The following is a 20,650-nucleotide window of genomic DNA, read 5'->3' as shown; positions in this document are numbered from 1 at the left end:
CAGAATTTTTCACTTTCTCTTTGCTCAGTCAATAGTCAGGGGCTGTACTATGATTACCTGACATACATTCAAACAAATGTGAACTCCCACATTGATCTATCACTCTCTGGGGAATGTAGTTCTTAGAAGCTCCTGTTTCCAAATAACAAGGTGAGAGTGAGCCAATACAAACTTCCTTTGAAAGAAAATGTCAGATTTGGAATAGAAAAACAAAAGAAATATCACAGCCTTCTTTAAAAGATACATAGGGCTGCAATTGCTAAAGTAGGTCCTCTAGACACAGATCCTTGGGAAATCTGATAAGTATGCATACCCAAATTATTTATGGCTGCTAACTGCCCAATCAATTCTCACAGAAAATGAACAAAAGTACCGATAACTCTAAACTGTAAAAGTACCGATAACTCTAAATCCAAAAATTATTTATAATTTGAAAGCCAAAGTTGAGCAATGACTTCTTTGTTCTAACTAGATGGTACCTGCCTGCCCTCTGAAACATTACATGGCATATATTCAATAGGCGGAAACCTACGGGATAAAGAAATCTGCAGGAAATAAAACATCAATTGACAATTTTTTCCTCCAAAACATTATCCTTTTATATATTTCATATTTGACCTCATGCACAACCTGCCTCCAGACTCTCTGTGGTCCAACCGTCATAACATACAGTAATCAGATTTGGACTTCCAAGGCCCACCTCTGATCATCACCCTTATTCTCAAAATCTTTCATGGCTTCCTATTGCCACCACTCACACACACCCTGCCCCCCAATCTTCACAATGGCACCCATGTTTTTATCCCTTTTTTCCCATTAATGTCCCATATATAGTCTACATTGCATCCAAACAGAACTATTTTCTTCCTGACATTTCTTGTTTTTTGTTTCCTACACACACTGCTTTCTATACCTCGAATGTCCTCACTCAGCTTCCATCTCTGCCTGGTTAAAATTTTAGGCATCCTTCAATCCTGTGTCAAAAACCACACATTCAGTTTCTGGCTCAATATCATTTCTCAGGATCCCAAAATATCCTTTAAATACTTAGACTCAAAGACATATGTAACTTTTACCTGACTCTCAATAGTAGAAGCCAAACTACAACCAGAATCTGGGAAGGATTTTTGTTATTTATAAGATATGTAAGCCTGAAGTGCTATTCCATGTTGGTAGCTAGTGCTGGCTTGATGAGTCATTTGAGAAACACAATACTGCAGAGCTGATGGAAAGTGAGTCTGTCCCAACCCCTTTGTTCATCCTCTTAAGACCTAAGCTCTTCACTTAGTGTCTTGCTACTGCATTTATTACTTTAAATGAACCAAATCTATTAATTTTTAAATGGCTAGATATTCTCATTACATTTCATTTTCATGTACAGATTACCATTCCCATAAAATTTGAGTGTCACAAAGTAGAAGGGGTAGGTGATGAAGCAACTTGTGCAGCTTGACGGCATGGTGGGGGGGTGGCTAAAGGCACCAGAATCTGGGATAATTTACCTTATATGAGCCATGTTGTATAACCCTTCGGTCAGAATATCAGACAAAGAGGCAATCAGGAATAAGAAATATATATATATATATATATATATATATATATATATATATATATATATATGTATATATATGTGTGTGTGTGTAAATATATATATATATATATATATATATATATATATATACAGACCTCAATGTAGCATAAATTCACTAAATGAGTATTCATGAAAACAATGTAAATTGGACCAGGAACTTTATATTAACCTGCCTCTATTGGCTGTAGATCTGAGAAAAGGAGTATATTCAACATCCAAATCTGTTTCTTTTAACTGCATGGTAAAAATAGTTTAGCTTTGTTTTTGAGAATCAAGGACATTGTGTGAAATGGATTGTGTGCAACTCTTTTTTCTGCTTACTCTGTAGGTTTATAATATGCATTATGATACAATTTATTCATGTGCTTGATATTGTGAGACTTACTACATTTCTGCTGAAATTATCTGACAACCCACCTCAAGTGGGTTAAATAGTGAATAAGGGGTTACGGATATGTCAAATAACCTAAGTTTCAGTCTGCATCAATTCTTGATGGAGATTTTCTGCTCTTAGGATAGATAAAAGAGAAAATACTTTGCATGGGACCTACGAAAAATACGGGGTAGTCCATGAAATAGTGTTTTAAAAACTTTGGACATATCTAGCTCTGTCTTAGCTGTGGGGAAATACCTGAGAAATAAAAAAAAAAATAGTTATTATGGATGACTACGTTGATTGGTTTCTTATTCCTCTCGAATAAGATGTTCTGAAGTAAATGAAACAATAGAGCCCAATGACATTCCAAGAAAACTAGTAGATTATTTAGTAAAGAGAGCAAACAAAATATATTAGTATAATAGTTAATGGGTCCCATAAAAATATAAAAGCCATAAAAGGTAAATCATAAAAGCTTTTTAAAAGGAGGAGGAAAAAAAAGCACAAAACCGTGTCAATAAAAGTAATAACTACTGGGACTTTTTACAAAAAATCATTGATAAAATTATGTACTAAAATGTATTAAAAATTTAAAAAACAGGGGATCTAGGGAACAGTTTTGTCATGGATACAAAACTAGCTTAGAGACAAGAGGAAAGGTTGGGAATAAGTAGGCACTTTTCTAAATAAGGAAGTATAAACAGCAATGCTCCTTAGGGAGTAGTGCCAGCATATGCCTTATTTAACATTTTTATAAATGATTTAGAGGAAAAGTGCATAAGAGAATCTCCAAATCTGTGGAAGACATTTCTGTGTAATGCAGTCTTGAGGGAGCTAAGTGATCTCAGGAATATTTTGTAATTTGGCTTGAAAATGGAAAATTAATTTTATATTGGGCCCGTTTCCTTAGAAAATAATCTAAATTATAAGTAGAGGCTGTTCAGCTTGGAAATACCAGTTTTTACATACTTTATGGACCTTGGAGTCGTTACAAACCATATCCTTCAAGACAGCAAGAAAGAAGGATTATTGTATTTAAATATAACAAATACCCACCATCAGTAAGCAAGCTGTTTGGAAAATTACTAACAATACTCTTCTGCATTTGCACTATATTTGAAGCCCACATATCTATGGAATCTCCAAATCTGTAAGCGACTAAGATTTCCTAAGAAATGAGGGGACCAAAAATTTCAAAGGAAAAATATTAATTCTGTCTGACTAGGCTCTGCGTCACATAACTTCCTTCCTGGTCAATACCCACTTCAGTGTTTACACTCCTCCTACGTCTTCAGTGGCTCACTTGCTCAGTACTCAAACTTTCCCATCAGTATCAGTATTTAAGCATTCTGAAAGCCGATGTTGCAAATCCAATGGATAACTTATTAGTTCAAGAAAGATTGAGCATATAAATTTGCCTCTGTCATCTCCTGAAAGCTTTGGAATAATAGGTACAAAACAGACAAAATAAATACATTTTCTGTGTGTATTTGCAGAGGATAAATGTGAATGTAAGCAGAATAAAGATTTTGACAAATTTCTGAAAAACAAAAGTCAAGTGAAAGAGAAGTGAAAAAAATTAATAAGAAAAATGAGGACCCAAACCAAAATATGTTCTAAAGAAGTATAACAAATAATAAGATCTTAATGTAGATTGATGTAAATTATCAGTTGAAAGTGAGGGTCAGAGGTCATCATATTTTTGAAAGCAAACAAACGAAAAGTAGCTTGTAGTATGATTCTGGTAAATCAGGCCTAGAAATTGGATTCTCAAGAACTTAACAGTTAACAAATAAAAGTACTAAAATATAAATGTCTTTGTAATATAGTGAAACAGATATGTTTCTTAGGAAAGGTGAATATATTTTACGCTAATGGATCAAAACCTAAAGGTCTAAACAAATTATTTGGAAAATATTTGAAATTATTTGAGTAACCTTCCTAAAACGACAAAAAATGAAAATGATCAAGAATGTTTGGATTTTTTTTCTTGTTTTGTTTTAGAAATTGGACTAGTTTGGGGAGACATAGTATGGGAATAAAAATGTGAATGTCAATGGGGGAGCTGTGGAGGTTATTTAATTTCAAATATCTGGATCTCTCAGTAGCATTTGTCTTTCTATGTCGGTTTATCATTCTATCTTGAAAACACTCTACTTCATTTCTGAGACACAAAACTTTCTTGGTGATTCTCACCCAACTCTCTGGATTATTTACATCTTGATTGCCATATTTCCCTCAAGTTGGATGCTTCAGAAAATTACTCAAGTTTCCACTCCTGGGTCTCCATATGAGGCCATTTTCCTTCTAAGTCTATACTCTCTTCTTGCAGTACTGTCCACTACCATAACTTCAAACACCATGAATATGTAAATGACTCACAAATTTTATTCACAGATGTCCCTTCTAAGCTCTGGAATGCACACCTGTCTATCTGAGATCATCATTTGGGTATCTGATAAATATCACAAATATGGCACATGTGAAACCAAACTCTCAACATCATCCTCCAAGCACATTTCTCTCCCAGTCTTCCTTACATGAACAATGGACTCTGCTATACATCCAGTGCTCAAGGCTGAAATCTGGGGAGCGTTCTAGAAACCATTCTCTCATCACCCACCATAATCCATCCCCACTTAAGCGAATTTCTATTAAAATGTCCCCTTCTTTTCTCTTATTACAAGTTATTTGAACTATTTTAAAAACCTTCTAGTTTATTTCTGGTCTATTTCTGTCTCTCTCCAATACTCTACTAAAACAGCAGTAAAATAAGCATTAAAAAAAAAAACATAACTGAGGCACCTGGCTGGCTCAGTCAGTAGAGCACATGACTCCTGATCTTGGGGTGGTGAGATCAAGTCCCACACTGGGCATAGAGATTACTTAAAAAGAGAGAGAGAGAAAGGATAGAAAACATAATCAATGAATGTAACTCTACCTTTTAAAAATGTGGTGTTCTTAAAGTAAATTAATGTACTTAGCATAACCTGCAGAGTCCAGATTGATCTGTCCTATTGTTGCAGATATTTTTATGTTTTTTGCTCTTTCACTGCAAGAATATTGGTTTTTTTTCAGTTTATTCACAGCACTAAATCCTTTTAGGTTCAAGGCCTTATTATTATCTCTACCTGTTGTTCCATTCTATCCAATCACCCTCCTACTACCAGCACCCAAATCGCTGCCTCTCAACATTTCCTCACCTTTCTTGTCTTATATTCAATTTCCTTTACTTAGAGATAATTTCTGTGACACTCCTTCTTGATTTACACATCTCTATTTTCACTTTGAATTCATTTTTTTACTTCTCCCTCATATAGCTTGTCACAATTATATAGCTACTTGTTTTATTATTTGTATGAGGTCTGACTTAAAGCCCCAATCCCCATCAAAATGAAGATCAATGTTCTATGAAATAAGAACTCAGTTTATTATTATTATTGCTGATCCCACATTATCTATTATTGTATCTAATTGGTGATAAAGGTCTTTATAAATTTATATTTTTATAAATACTAAATAATGTGTAGCCCTGTTAAAATGACTATGGGCTAAGCACAAAAGTTAGCAGTGCAAAGGGAGTTATTCCCTTGATAAATTTATGCTAAATAAATACAATTACTGTTACACACACATAAATCTAGGAAAAGTAAATTCAATCACTATTTCACTCAAAAGGTAATAATACATGAAATACATGACTTCCAGGAGACTGTAAAGGCCAAACTATAGGTAGATACAAGAGATCAGCTATATACGTATATACATCAATGACAAGATATGGGTTACTAAGGAAAACTAGACTGTTTTGAGAATCCCTTGGGATCTGGTTTGAGAGAAATATTTTAATCTTTAAAATTGAATAAATTTTAATTATTAAATAATATATTTTTATGTTCAATATTACCTGGAACTTTAAATTCTGTCTAATAAATTCAGTTTGGCTTGACCTTTACAAAGTGATTTTTAAAGACAGTTTACGATCTAGTCTATCGTTTGACTGTAGCGTATCAGTTTTATCTAACCTCTATTTTTAGTAATGATTTTGAAAGTACTGTGCAAAAATGGATCCCTACATCTTGAAATTGTCTGTCATAGCAACTGATAGGATCTACCTTTCCAATTGACTAGATATGTGAGGCAAGAATTATGTCTTTCTTGCTCATTGTTTTATTCCCAACATCTAGAATAAACACAATAAATATTTCTTGATTTAATGACTATAATCAAGTAAGGAGATATGGTTCTAGTCTATTAGGAGACACAATTCAAGACAGATATTGCAATAGGATAACTCAAAGTAGTGAAACATCTCAGGCATATGAAATACAGAAAAGTATATAATTTATGCTGCATAAAAATCATTGCAGCATATTTTAGAAGCAGAGTAAGATCAGATAAAAATATTACTGTAGGGTTTAACAAATGAAAAGGAGCAAGTAAAACACTTGATTCACCACCTCATTGACTTCTTAAAGACCAATTAAATTCGAAGTCAATTTCTATATTGTGATTTCAGTTTAGTTTACAAAATCAAAGAGATGTTACCATTTTAAACTATTGTTTAGATAGATCATTGAGATTCAAGAAAGTCTAATATAAAGTCAGGAGACTGGAACTCCTAAAAGTGCCATATTCTAGTCCCATATTTAGATCTAAGACCTAAACTTTCAGATCAACCTACAAATGTTTTTTTTTTTTTTTTATCCTTAAAGATATACAACCTAGTAATGACTTAGGGCCATCATGAAAAACACACAAGAAAGCTAAAATATACATCTAAGAGAAGTAACGTGGATGTTTGCAAATTGAAGAAATCCAGAAACTGAGAGTCCAAAGAGCCAGACCACAGATTTAGACGTGGAATCTGGTTAGTTTCAATCAAAGGCTGCTTGTTCTCGTTCTTACTTTATATGTATACTTCTAGGTGTGAGCCGCATGACTTCTCAGGTACTGACCACATCCAGAAGGAATTGGAAATGATGCAGGTAAATTTGTTTTCAATTTGGTGGAAGAAAAGCTCCCAGGAGATCACAATATTAAGGTTAAGGTTAGTTTCTGCAGAGTCAGAAAAACAAACAAACAAAAAATAAAACCCAACATAAATGAATAGGTGGAGTACAAACTGTTTTGGGGGGCAGTGAAAATACTCTGTGTGATACTATAATTAGGGATACATATTACTATACCTTTGTCAAAACCTATAGAATGTGCATCACCAAGAGTAAACCCTAAGGTAAACTGTGGACTTTGGGTAATTATGATGTGAAAATGTAGGTTCATTAAGTACAGCAATGTACCACTCTGGTGGAAGATATTGGTAATGCAGAAGGCTGTGCATTTGTGGGGCAAAGGATATGTGGGAAATATCTGTATCTTCCTTTCAATTTTACTGTGATCCTAAAACTGCTCAAAAGTGTCTTTAAAAAACCTCAGCACCCCAAATCTGTAATAATAATATAATCAGAAGCAAATTAGCATTCAAAAGAAATCATTTGAAATTAACACTGTGCATTGCATTATTTGGTTAAAGATCCATTTTGTTGTATTGCCTGTCACTAGACCTAATTACCAGCCTGTGCAAAATAACTTCATTGCTGAATCTGTCAAACGAACTCAGCATATAACAACAAAAAGTCTATCACTACAGCTATTAAATAAGACCATGAACATCAATCTCAGCAAAGAAATAAAGAAATACTATAGACTAATGATCCATCCTTACTGTAAAACTAGAAGAGTTATGATATAAACATATTTTGGCACTTGCCTAATGTTAATTCTCTGCTTTCTGTATCTACAAATTCTATGTTTTTAGTCCATATGCATACACACATGTATATATTCATTAATATGTATATGCATATGCATTCATAATATACATGTCTGGCTCTCAACATCTACCATCCATTCATTCATTTGGTCAGTTCAAGTATCTATGTACAGCTGTTTCAAATTTGCTAACTCATACTCCCGTGAGAAATGATGTTACTAACTAGACTACTGTGCTATGTATATTTCCATTTGTCATTAGAATTATAGTTTCCAGTTCTTTTTAAAGTTACTGAGGTCAGCTCCCTTCTCCCCACCACCTTCACTATGATTGGGTCGTATATTTGTAAGACAGTTGGATATTTTGCTACTGTCTGAAATCCATCCAGAAATCCCCCGCTCTCCTAGTAGATTTGTTTTTATTTTACAACCTCTAAAGTTTACTCATGCTATAAGGTGGTAGGGATTTTGAAAAACAAATACTGTCATGTATCTTCCATGCAGAATAGTTTCACCATCTCCCCTAATCCCTTGTGCATCACCAAGGTAATACTTCCTCTTTCCAACATCACTAGCAACTATTAATCTGTTCTCTCTTATAGCTCCGCCCCTTCCAAAAGGACATGTAAATGGAATTACGGCCCTCTCAGACTGGATTCTCTACTTACACATATGCCTTTCAAATTCACCCATGTTACTGTATAGAATAATATTTCTTTTTGATTGTTCACAGCATTCCATAGTATTGACATACCACACTGCATTCATTCAGTTACCAATTAAAGAGCCTCTCGGTTAATTCCAGTTTTGGGTGATTATGAATGAAGATGATGTAAGCATTGACATGCAAGTTTTTACATGCAAACATGTTTTTAAATCAGTTGGGCAAATACCTGCAAGATGACCACTGTGTCATATGTTAATTTAGGTCTGGCTTTATGGAGACTGACAACTGTCTTTCAAAGTGGCTCTATCATTTACCTCCCCAGCAGCACCAAATGAAAGTTGCTATTGCACCGTCATTTTATCAGCACTGGGTATGACCAGTTTGGATTTTAGACATTCTAATAGCTGTGTGGTATTATCTCTATATTGTTTTAATTTACATTTCCCTAATGTAATGTAACGTTGAGTGTCTTTCCATATACTTATCTTGCCATCTTTTTTTTTTTTTTAATCTACTAAAAGTGGTGTTTAGCAATTTAGTTCATTTTTAAGTAGGGTTGATTGTTTCGCATTGTCCAGGGTTAAGAGTTCTTTGATAGAAGATCTTCATCAGATAAGTTTTGTAAAATATTCTCTGTGTTTGTAAAATATTCATGCCTGCGGCTTGTCTATTCCTTCTCTTAATAGTGTCTTTTCCAAAGCAGATGCTTTGTCTGTTTGCTTTTAAATTTTATTGAACCCCAACCTACCATATTTTTCTTTCATGGATTATGCTTTTGGTATTCTATCTAACAATTCAACACCAAACCCAACATCACAAAGGTTTCCTCCTTCATTTCCATGTAGATGTTGTGTATTGTTAAGCTTTATATTTAGGTTCAATATCCATTTTGAGCTAATTTTATTAAAGGCATAAAATCACTGACTAGTTTCATTTTTTTTTTTTTTTGGATGTGGATAACCCATTTGTTCTAGGAACGTTATTTTAGGAAAACTTCTTTCAACATTAAATTACCTTTGAGACTCTGCAAAACTCAATTTACTATATTTGTGTGGGTCTATTATGGGTACTCAATTTTGTTCAATTAATTTATATGTCTAGTCTTTCATTAATTCCATGCTGACATGATTAATGTAGTTTTATAGTAATTCTTGAAATCAGATATTGTGATCCTTTCAAATTTCTTTTGCTTTAATATTATGCGAGCTATGCTAGATATTTTGCATTTCCATATACATTTTACAATCAGTTTGTCAATATCTACACAAAATTGATGGGTTGGGACTGCACTGAATGTATAGATCAAATTAGGAAGAGTTAATATTATGAAAATATTGAGTCTTTTAATCTATAAATACATAATATCGCTTAAGATTTTAAGATTTTATTATTTTTTTCTTTTAGCAGTGTTTTATAGTTACCCACATACAGAATACTGAATATGTTTTGGATGCTATTAAAAATAGTATTTCTTTTACTTCAATATCTTATTGCTCATTGTTAGTATATAGGAAGGCAATTAATTGACTTTTGTAGTTTGAGATTTTGCTATACTCACTTATTAGTTACAGGATTTTTTTATTTAATCTTTGCCATTGTCTACATAGACAGTCACAACATGTACAAATAAATACCATTTTATTTCTTCATTTCCAATAATATGCCTTTTTTTCTTGTATTAGTGCAGTAGTTAAGATGTCCAGTATAGCGCTGGAGGAGGTGAAAGAGGCCATATTCACCTGGTTTCTGATTTTAGATGGAAAGTGTTCACTCTCTCATTAAGTGTGATATTTCCTGGAGGTTTCTCATATAAAACCTTGATTAGAATTTTCCTCCTATGCCTATTTTTTCGAGAGTTTTTATCATGAATGCTTGTTTTATTTTATAAAATATTTTTCTGCGTCTATGGATATAATGATGTTTATTTTGTTAATATGAGGAACGAAACTGATATGCAAATGTTGAATCAGCCTCGCATTCCAATGAGTCATATTAATGATGATGTATCATATTTTATATATGTTGCTGAATTGAATTTGCTAAAATGTTGTTAAGGATTCTTGTGTCTGGTCATGAGACCATATGAGTCTGTAGTTTTCTTTTTTGTAATATCTTACATAGGTTTGGTAGTAGGACTGTGCTGGTCTCTTAAAAAATCGGAAACTATTTCCTCTACTGTTTTCTAAAAGACACTGTGTAAAGTTGATATTACTTTTTTTTCTTTTAAACCTTTGGTATAATTCACTGTTGAAACCATGTGGGTCTGGTATTTTGGTTTTTGAAAGTATATATATATTTTTTATTTTTTTGCAACTAATTCAATTTTGTTTAAAAGTTATCAGTTTCCTTGAATGAATTTTTGAACTTTGTCCTTTCAGTGAATGAGTCCATATCATCTAAGGGATCAGAATATGGACATCATGTCTATAGTATTATCTTATTATCTCTCAATGTGCATGGAATCAGTAGTGAAGACCCCTCTTTTATCCCTGTGTCGTCTTCTTCTTCTTCTTCTTTTTCTCCTTCTTCTTCTTCTTCTTTTCCTTAGTTTACATGGCTGGAATTTGAGCAATTTTAGTGTTTTCCAAAGACTAAATTTTGGTTTCAAAGATGTTCTTTATCCCTAATTTCCATAACATTGATTTGGGTTTAAAATGTATTATTACCTTTGCTCTCGTTTTCTTCATCTCATTTTCTAAGGTATTATATTATATTGTATATATTTTCCTTACATGTATATTTAATTATTTAATGTTATAAATTTTCCCTTTAAATACTGCTTTTGATGCATCCCACAAATTTTGATAAGCTGTAGTTTTATTTTCATTTAGTACAAAATATTTTTTAATCCTTCCAGGCTTCTTCTTTTACCCGTATGTTATTAAGAAATGTGGGGCCCCTGGGTGGCTCAGTCAGTTAAGTGTCTGACTTCAGCTCAGGTCATGATCTCAGGGTTCATGAGTTCAAGCCCTGCATTGGGCTCTGTGCTGACAGCTCAGAGCTCGGAGTCTGCTTCAGATTCTGTGTCTCCCTCTCTCTCCATGTCCCTCCCCTGCTCGTACTCTGTCTCTCTCTGTCTCTCAAAAATAAATAAATGTTAGAAATGTTAAAAAGAAAAAAAAAGAAATGTGTTTAATTTCCATATATTTGGGTATTTTTAAGCTACTTCTATGTTATTGATTTCTACTTTTTAATTGTTCTATGCTCCAAGAATGTACTTGTATTAAGGGCACCTGTGTGGCTCAGTCGATTAAGCATCCGACTTCAGCCTACGTCATGATCTCCCGGTTCCTGAGTTCGAGCCTTGCAGCAGGCTCTGTGCTGACAGTTCAGAGCCCAGAGCCTGTTTCAGGTTCTGTGTTTTCCACTCTCTCTCTGCCCCTTTCCCACTTGTGCTCTGTCTCTCTCTTTCCCTCGAAAATAAACATTAAAAAATGTACTTTGTATTATTTCCTGTGGCTTCAAGAGCTTTTTATTCTCACAATAATCCACACTTGGCCCCCAGAAGTTTGTTACACATACTATTGAAGTCTTTCTACCATTTTTCTAGAGTCTCATGTCTTCTACTCCAGGACAGCCAATATCAGGTACTCAGTTTCCCTGAGTGCAACCTCAGATTTCAAGGTAGTAGTTTGCTCTGTGATCCAAATTCTCTGCAAGGTCCAAGAAAATGCATAGATTTTGAGTTTTTCTTGTCTAGCCTGTTCATGTCCTAAGGCAAAGAATTTTACATAGAATAGTTGAAACCAGAAGTCTATTTTTCTATGTTTTGACCATTTAAATTTCTTCCATTAATTCTCATGTTCCCATATGTTTAGTCCATTCTTATCATATTTTAGATTCTTAGAAAATGTGTTTATGGAGCATTTGTGCTATACTAAAATTCTACCTGCTTTTTGTATATTAAAGGAATGTCCTTATATATAATGCCAGGTAGAAATAGGTCCCATTTTATATTTGACTATTTTTAATAGTTGTACTGTGGTATAATTTACAGACAATAAAATTCCCTTAGTGTAGGTGTATAGTTATATGAATTTGAGTAATTGTATATGGTTATGTAACCTTCACAAAATCAAGATATAGAAAGGTCTGATCACCCTAAACATTCCTCTGACACTTTAGACTTCACCCCCTTCTCTGACCTCTTGCCCTAGATAATTAGTGATTGGCTTTCTGTTGCTTGAGATTTGCCTTATCTATAAATTCATGTGAATGGACCATACAGATATATAGTCCTCTGTGTTTGACTTCTTTCACTTAGCATAATGGTTATGGGATTCATTTGCTTTTTCTTTCACCCAACATATTCAATCCATCAACAATCTACTTGGCTCTATATCCTGAAAATATATTTACTGTCCATCCATTTCTTCTCTAATTCACTTCTGGTAACCCAGTCTTCCTGGAAAACTGTGTGGTTTCCCAACTGGTACCTTTGTGTCAACTTTTATTCTGATCAGCCAAATATCTATTATCTCTCCTTCACCATAGGCCCCAAACCTCCAAGCAACAGTCAGATTAATTTTTCTTCTTTTTTTATGGTAAATAAGTTTATGTCACTCTCCCTGCTTAAAATTCTTTTGTCAGTTTCTAATTTACTTGGGAAAAGATTGATATAACTGATCATATGATTTCTACTGGCTTCCGCAAACACATGCCATATTATATTCCTTTTGTAGCTGGGACAGCTACTTTTGTAATCCACACTTTTTAAAATTTTTTAAATTTTTGTAATGTTTATTTATTTTTGAGAGAAAGAGAGAGACAGAGTGCAAGCAGGGGTGGGACAGAGAGAGAGACACACACACACAGAATTCAAAGCAGGTTTCAGGCTCTTAGCTATCAGCACAGAGCCTGATGCAAGGTTCGAACTCATGAACTGAGAGTTCATGACCTGAGCCAAAGTTGGACACTTAACCAAATGAGCCACCCAGGTGCCTTCTAATCCACACTTTTGATGTTCCAACACCAAGCTCTTTCTAGTATTACCTCTGCTGATACCTTTTTTTTCATCAGCTATTTGAGTGACTGGTTTATTCCACTCTCAGGACTCAGTTGTCCTTCTGTAGACTGTCTGGTTATCCTTAGAAAAACAGCACCATCAGCCAATTTGCTTTACCAGCACATCCTGTTTATGTGTTTGATCATACGTATTACAATCTATAATTCATTTTTTCACTTAGTGATTTATGTTTTTATTTTAGGGCCCTTCCCTGGATATAGTGGAAGTTCCATGAGAGCATGTAGGGTTCCCATTTGCATGTAGACTAGCACATAATAGACACTTATGATAGCCAATAAACACCCTGGTATCTATGCCCTGTTGTAGCCCATTTTCTTATTGAGTGAGATTAACCTGTATAACTAAGAGGGATTGACATTGCATTTTGCACCATAAAATAAGTTTCAATAAATCTGAGAGGATTCCAATAATACAAAATATGATCTCTGACTACAGTGTAATTAATTAGAAATCAATACCAGAAAGATCTCTGGAATGTGCAAATATTGGAAATGAAATAACACACTTCTAAATAATCCATGGATTAAAGAGGTAATCAAAAATGGAATTATAAGAAATTTGAACAGAATTTAAATGAAAACACAACATATCAAAAGCCATACTTACAAGACAATCAATAGCACTACAGCCTTATTAGAAAATAAGAAAGGTACCAAATCAATTATTTCAGTATGAATCGAAAAGAATGAGAAAAAGAAGTTAAACCCAAAGTAAGAAGAAAGAAAATAAATAGAACAGAAATCAGTGATATGGAAAACAGATAAACAATGGGAAAACATGAAACCAAATTGATTCCTTGAGAAGATCAATATGTTTATAATGCTCCAGCCAGAGGGATCAGGAAAAAAGGGAAAAGAAGACTCATATTATCATCAGCAAGAATTAGACAAATAATACAACTATAAACTCTGCAGTTTTAAAAAAGTTAATGAATGAGTATTGTCAATAATATTATGCCAATATATATGACAATGAGACATAAATGTATACATTTCTTGAAAGAAACAAACCACCAAAGCAATCTCAAAAAGAAATAAATATTTTCAATGGTTAACATTGCTAAAATAATTGAATGTGATATTAAATATATTCCAAAAAGAAAAACTCAAGACCCATTGGTTTTACTGGAGAATTTAACCAACATTAAAAGAAGAAATAGTAGCAATTCTAAACAAACTTTTCCAGAAATGGTAAAAGAAGAAAATACTTTCCAACTCATTCTGCAAAGCCAGCATCATTCTGTTACCAAAAGAAGACAAATCTATAAAAAGAAACTATAAATCATGACTGCTCATGAACATTGAAGCAAAAATTTTAAACTAAATGTTATTAAATATACCCAACAATAATAAAGATGATAATACATTATAATCAAATGGAGACAAGTACAGTTGGTTTAACATTCAAAAAGCAATCAATAGTTTTCCACAGTAACAAATTGTATTTTCAAATATAATCATCTCAATAGAAGCAGAAAAAGTATGTCACAAAATGTTAATACTTTCTGGAAATTAGCGATAGAATGAAGAGCTCTCATCTTGATAAAAAGCTTTCATGAAAAACATAATTGTGAATAACTGAATGCTTTTACTTTAAAATCAGAAAAGTAGGTCTGATTTCACCATTTCTTTTCAACATTGTGTTGGAGGTTGTAGCTCGCACAATAGATAAGACAGAGAAATAGAATTAATCCAGGAATTATCTTTATTTGAAGACCACATGTTCATATACACAGAAAAAAAACAATGGAACCTAAAAGTTACCAAAAATAAGAAGGAAATTTAACAAATTACAGGATGTAAGATCAATAAACATAACTAAATTAAACTTCTATTTACTACTAAAGAGTAATCAGAAATTGAAATATAAAATAATACTGCTTGAATAACATAGAAACATGAAATAATTAGGGATAAGTCTGGCAAGAGATATGTGGGACCTATATACTGAACAAAATCATTGCCATTAGAATTTTTTTAAGTTTATGTATTTATTTTGAAAGAGAGTGCATGTGAGTGGGGGAGGGGCCAAGAGAGAGGGAGAGGGAGAATCCCAAGCCAGCTCCATGCTGTGCTGTCAGCATGTAGCCTGACAAAGGTGGGGGTTGGGGGGGCTTGACTCCAGGAACCTTAGGCTCATGACCTGCGCCAAAACCAAGAGTTGAACACACAACCAACTGAGCCTTTCAGGTGCCACTCGTTGCCATTAGAAGTTAAAGAAGTCCTCAATATGGGCATTGGCCAGAAGTCTCAATATTGTTAAGATGACAATTCTTTCTAAATGTATCGATACATATATTACAGGCAATACTAATCAACATTTCAGCAGAGTAATGAACTATTAACTATTGATGTAACATGGTAAATATTAAAATAATTAAATGATATGGAAGAAGCCAGACAGAAAAGAATACTCTATGATTCCATTTACATAAAACTCTAGAAAATACAAACTAATAGATGGAGACAGATCAGTGATAACCTTGGAATGGAAAAAGGTGGAGAGGAAAAAGAGGGAGATCTAAAGAGGCAGAAGCAAACTTCTGGAAGCAATGGGTATGCTCATTATCTTATTTGTGATGATCGCTTCATGGTTGTACACATGTGTCAAATCTTACCAAAATGTACAGTTTAAGTATGTTCAGTATACTCCATTTCAATTATATAAGAAGTTGTTTACAAAAAGACAGAGTAAATGTGTCCTTTTACTCTTTTCCTCATTCCTACAAACCTCCTCAAAGACAACCATGGTTAATTGTCTTTGTTACTGGTTTTTCATATATTTTAATAAATCTATATAATAATTTGGTATACACACATGTATGTATTTTAAAAATACCTCATATTTTTTTCCAAATTTTAAGAAAAAATAGTCAATGAGAAATAGAAGAAAACTTCCAAGAGCTAAATATATTCCTGAATGTTTGCATAGTAAGAAGCCACCAACTACTAGGCATTGTGTATACAAATGGACCCATGCTGAGATCATTTTCTCCGAATTTCAGAATAAGGAACATACACAGAAGAAATGAAAACCCTAGGAAAGTTTTGGGTGAGCAGGAAAAAAGTTTGCTTTCCATGGAATGAGAATCAGATGTCTGGCAAGCTGTATTAGTACTGGACACTAGTTGATAAAGTAGCAGCACCTTTGAAGCTCTGTGCGATAGGTATTTTGAATATATAATTACAGACTCATCTAAACAAGTTTTTGAGTGTGCCCTCTCTCTTAGCACCAATGAGTATTTGGTGACCCTACTGACAGCATCTTAATACTTGGTGAAAACAGAAATAAGCTTGCAGGCAAAGGCAGATTTAGCATGAAATCACGGAAGCCTGAACTTTAAAGCTCTACCCTTGCATGTAAATTTCAGACCCTGCCTATCAGTCAGAGTTCTCTAGAGAAACAGAGACAATAGGAGATTGTACATATGTGTGTGTGCATTTGGATATAGACATAGATACAGATATAGATATTTATTAAAAGAAAGTGGCTCACATAATTATGGAGGCTGAGAAAGCTGCCATCTGCTGTCTGCAAGCTGGAGACCCAGGAGAGCCCATTGTGTAATTAAGTCCTAGTTCAAAGGCTTAAGAACTGGGAGAGCCGATGATGATGTGATTCTAGTCCAGATATGAAGGACTGATAACCAGAAACCTCAAGAACAGTAGGAGACAGATGTCTCGGTTTAAACAATCAGGCAAGAAAGGATGAATTCTTCTTTCCTACACATTTTTGCTCCCTTCAGATCCTCCGGGGACTGGATAATGCCCACTCACGTTGGAGAGGGTAAACCACTTGACTGAGTTCACCAATCCAAATGCTGATTCCATCTGGACACACCTTACAGACAAATCCAGAAATAACATTCAGCCAAATATTTGGGCACCCGTGATCCAATCAGGTTGACACATAAAACGATGATGACATCTCACAAAACCTAGATACATGCCTAAAAGTGATGGGTTAAGTAATAAACATGAAGTTGGTAAAAAAAAAAAGTAAATAGAGATTCCTTTTCGAGAGGAAAGAAGAGGGAGAAGTGATGCTAGCAATAGGCCAACACGGGTCAAGAAGTCTTATTTAGAAGACAGAAGTAGATATGTTAACGGGAAATGTGGTAATAGACAGGGAAAAGGTGAAAATTTAATAGAAAGTGGGACTAATTTACAGAGCAAAATACCAGAGAAGACAGAGAAAGATTTGGTTAAACACTGAGAATGAAAAATCTGTCTGGAACAAACATAAGGATTCCTTCCCCCTCATCTTAGCATCATAGGAAAGAGTACTGATATTTGTTTTCTTGAGGGAGTAGGGTTCAGACTGGTCATGCCTGATGGCTTCATTTTCCTTACGAAATGGAAGAATGCCATCTGCTAATATAGATGCATTTTTCTGAAGGCGGTTTCCCCTGGTGTATAATTTATTTGTAACATATTTAGGAATGAACAGTTGTGTTACAGAATCAATATGGCATACATATTGTGATCAGTCCTGAAACACAACATTCACTAGACAGTCTCTTTTAATGTCCACTGATTTTAAGATAAATTGATTGAGACGTTTTCAACATGACTTGTCAATCAGTTCCTCATCATGTACAATCATAGAAAGAGCAGTTACCCGAGAGTCAAGAGATTCCATTTCTTCCCACTGCTTCGTAGGGCCTCAGCTTCTTCCTCCACATAATGTGTAAATTGGCCTAAGTTCTCCCTTGTTCCTGAACTGGCATTAGCCTATTTGAAATTTATTTACTATTTAAAAAGAAAATTGGAGTGTGGAAAATTGGAAAAGGAAAGAATAATGTAAAATTAGGTGATCAGAACAACTTCATAAAGAATAAATGTTTTAAGTTAAATCCTAAAGGATAAAAAGAATCTACGTAATGAAATCTAATAAGATTTGCATTGTTTTATAAGTAAAAAGTTTTTAAATTAATATATTATTTTATTTATATCTCCTTTCATGGCAATGTAATGTATTATAATTTTTATTTCTATGACAAAGACACGACATTGAGGCTTAGAAAGAAAACAGAGTTATTATTGCGTATCTGCTCTCTTCCGGGCACTGTAATAGATGCTGGCAATTCCAGTGTGAATAAGAGGTGGCCCATGTTTAGAGAAGCTGACTAATTAATACAGTGTGATGGAAAGATAAGAAAATGAAGCTAGCATAAAAGAGTACTCTGAATGCCAATTAGAAATTTGGAAATGACTTCTCTTTTTTAAGCAGATATTTCAGCGCAAATCAAGATAAAGAGAAAGTTCATAATGTGCTCTTCACATCACTATAACACTCGGCCTCATTGACTCATTAGGAAAATATATTCGTAATACCATGAAGGTGGTAATGTAAAATAAAATTGGAAAGATAGACTTATACTGCTAGCCAATTTATATTGTACATATTTAGTTAACTAGGAATCTGTAATATATCTGAAGTTACTAAGTGTACTTTATGAATAGTCAATAAAAGTCAGCCACACAAAATAATATGAAAAAAGGCTGAAAGAAAATCATTCAGTCCATTATGAGGAATAATATCACAATAAGAAAGAGAATGGTGACCTATTTCTGAAATAATTAAACTAAATTTCCTGCAACAGAGTTATTTTGGAATTTAAAAGACCATCTTCTGAGTAACTCAAATTTTCATTCATCTTTCTTCTCTATAGTCTAGTTCTGCATTTAAAGCATAAAAATGTGTTGACTTTCATTAATTGTAATTATTTCATTTGCATATTCATTCACACCTTATACATAAATGTTAAAAATTTAATTACTCCTTTACACAGATGTGATACACATGAATAATTAAATATAATTTTTATTCTCCATGATGGCAATACATTATATCAAAAATTTTTAATACATACATGATAAATCTGGATTATATTGTCCTAGTGGAAAATTTTTTATCAGCAAACATGCTGGTAGAAATTCCTGGATAGTATTCAAGTTATTCCCAGACCCCAAAGAGCTTATCTGATGCCAACTTATATGTTATTGAAGCTCATGATTCCTTCCTATGCAGTTTTACCACATGTGGCTTTTAATACATCTTTTAGTGACGCCGTTGTTGCCAACAGCAGAGTCCTCTAACAATCTCAATCTGAAAAACAAGTGTGTATGAGATATAACTTTATATAATAATGTATGATTTGACTAATTTCTTTTATGTCACTGGGTCCTGGTAACTTTTCCTCAGCCAATTAAGAGTTCCCTATCTTTACTGAGAATTTCCTATGAAAAAACATAAAGTAGGGAATGGGCAGAAGGACACATGGCCTAAGGTCCTCTTTTATCCACTCTGTAGTCAACATTCTGTCATCTGATCCTGAAGAGTCAACTTATGAAGTATTCTTATGTTTTGACCCCAAATCTTTTCCCAGCTGTCTAAATCTCTAGTGCCCTCAGGTGTTTGGAAACATTTGCTTCTCCCCCAAAGTGCAGAGCAATAGCAAACCCAGCTTAGTTAGACCTTTACACTTAGACTCACATTTGGGCAGTCCAGAGGGAGGTAGGTGCTTCCATATCTGTCACATCCTCACCAGCCTGGCCCCTCCTGCCTGAATAAGGAAGATGAAATGAGTCAAATAGGAAAAGAGTGGGGTGTAAAAGATGGCTGAATGTTTTAAACTGTTATGATTCCATTATTGTTGTGGTTGGATGCAACATATAAATATGAGCTATGACCTTATAATTGAATATTCTTCAGCATTTTGAATGGTATCTGTTTTGCACCCTTATTTGGAACTCTGTCAGAAGATCTACAGCAGTCCAAAGTGCATGTCTCTGCTGACGAGGCACTTAAGAGGATATATAAAGACACCCCATGAGACTGGGCATCCCTAAGGAGGTAGCAGGGCCAAGTGGCCTTCTCTGGAGCCTAAATCCGTTGGCACTAAAGGTTGCTGCTCCATAACTAGCTGGAACAGAAGAATTCATTGCACTTTCTACAGCTCTTGGTGCTGTTTTTCATCAAAGCGTCCAATGAATTTATAAAGCAAACTGGTCAAGCATCCAAGAGAGCCAGCAGCAGAGCTCACTTGATTCAGAGAGGCAACTACAAATACAAAACTGCAATTATAACACATCTAGAAAATAAAAATGAGGGCAATTTTTATTGGATACCCAATGGAGATGGAGTTCTGAGCAAGGGAGACTTCTCAAAGACTGTTTGCAGATTGGAAGGTCTCACATCTATAGCCATAGCCGC

General features: G+C 34.0%; 1 long non-coding RNA gene across 1 annotated transcript in view; it reads left to right on the top strand.

Annotated features, from left to right (window-relative positions):
* LOC109499930 overlaps positions 1-20,650 on the top strand; it is a 140,331-nt gene that overhangs the window by 66,321 nt on the left and 53,360 nt on the right. Inside the window, exon 3 of the long non-coding RNA XR_006598344.1 lies at positions 6,895-6,955. This is a non-coding gene — a long non-coding RNA (uncharacterized LOC109499930). The remainder of the gene's footprint in view (positions 1-6,894; positions 6,956-20,650) is intronic.

Source organism: Felis catus, chromosome B2 (assembly GCF_018350175.1).
Source record: "Felis catus isolate Fca126 chromosome B2, F.catus_Fca126_mat1.0, whole genome shotgun sequence".
In the NCBI taxonomy this organism is placed as follows: Eukaryota; Metazoa; Chordata; class Mammalia; order Carnivora; family Felidae; genus Felis; species Felis catus.
The sequence above is the reverse complement of the archived record's forward strand: the minus strand, read 5'-3'. Positions and strand labels throughout refer to the sequence as shown.